Source organism: Arachis hypogaea, chromosome 18, assembly GCF_003086295.3.
Source record: "Arachis hypogaea cultivar Tifrunner chromosome 18, arahy.Tifrunner.gnm2.J5K5, whole genome shotgun sequence".
NCBI lineage: Eukaryota > Viridiplantae > Streptophyta > Magnoliopsida > Fabales > Fabaceae > Arachis > Arachis hypogaea.
This window is the reverse complement of record NC_092053.1, coordinates 57,524,103-57,525,384: the sequence shown is the minus strand read 5'-3', so window position 1 is coordinate 57,525,384 and position 1,282 is coordinate 57,524,103. Positions and strand designations below refer to the sequence as shown.

The 1,282-nt window shown below is 40.6% G+C and overlaps 1 non-coding gene across 1 annotated transcript; it reads right to left on the bottom strand.

Moving 5' to 3' along the window:
- Positions 1–485: 485 nt before the first annotated feature.
- LOC112774478 (small nucleolar RNA R71) lies at positions 486–593 on the bottom strand. The gene has a single exon (XR_003188967.1). It is a non-coding gene; the product is annotated as a small nucleolar RNA R71 (small nucleolar RNA).
- Positions 594–1,282: the final 689 nt, after the last annotated feature.

Here is a 1,282-nt window from a genome sequence, read left to right as displayed (position 1 = left end):
CCTTGAAGAGAAAGCTAAGAGAAGCTAAAGCACAACTCTCTAGAGAGGACCTAATAGAAATTTTCAAACAAGAAGAAGCCATGGCAGCCGAAAATAACAACAATGCCAACAATGCAAGGAAGGTGCTTGGTGACTTTACTGCACCTACTCCCGACTTCCATGGGAGAAGCATCTCAATTCCTGCCATTGGAGCAAAGAACTTTGAGCTTAAGCCTCAATTAGTTTCTCTAATGCAACAGAATTGCAAGTTTTATGGACTTCCATTGGAAGATCCTCATCAGTTCTTAGCTGAATTCTTGCAAATCTGTGACACTGTCAAGACCAATGGGGTTGATCTCGAGGTCTACAGGCTTATGCTTTTTCCCTTTGCTGTAAAAGACAGAGCTAGAATATGGTTGGATTCACAACCTAAGGAAAGCCTGAACTCTTGGGAAAAGTTGGTCAGTGCTTTTCAGGCCAAATTCTTTCCACCTCAAAAATTGAGTAAGCTTAGAGTGGAAGTCCAAACCTTCAGACAGAAGGAAGGTGAATCCCTCTATGAAGCCTGGGAAAGATACAAATAATTGATCAGAAGGTGTCCTTCTGACATGCTTTCAGAATGGAGCATCATAGGTATCTTCTATGATGGTCTGTCTGAACTGTCCAAGATGTCATTGGACAGCTCTGCTGGAGGATCTCTTCATCTGAAGAAGACGCCTGCAGAAGCTCAGGAACTCATTGAAATCGTTGCAAATAACCAATTTATGTACACTTCTGAAAGGAATCCTATGAATAATGGGACAAATCAGAAGAAATGAGTTCTTGAGATTGATACTCTGAATGTCATATTATCTCAGAACAAAATATTGACTCAGCAAGTCAATATGATTTCTTAGAGTCTGTCTAGAATGCAAGCAGCAACAGGCAGTACCAAAGAAGCTTCATCTGAAGAAGAAACTTATAATCCTGAGAACCCAGCAATGGAAGAGGTGAATTATATGGGAGAACCCTATGGAAACACCTATAATCCTTCATGGAGAAATCATCCAAATCTCTCATGGAAGGACCAACAGAGGCCTCAACAAGGCTTCAACAACAGTAATGGTAGAAGAAATAGGTTTAGCAATAGCAAGCCTTTTCCATCATCTTCTCAGTAACAGACAGAAAATTCTAAGCAGAGCCAATCTGACTTAGCAACCATAATCTCTGATCTAACTAAGACCACTCAAAGTTTCATGACTGAAACAAGGTCCTCTATTAGAAATTTGGAGGCACAAGTGGGTCAGCTGAGTAAGAAAGTTAC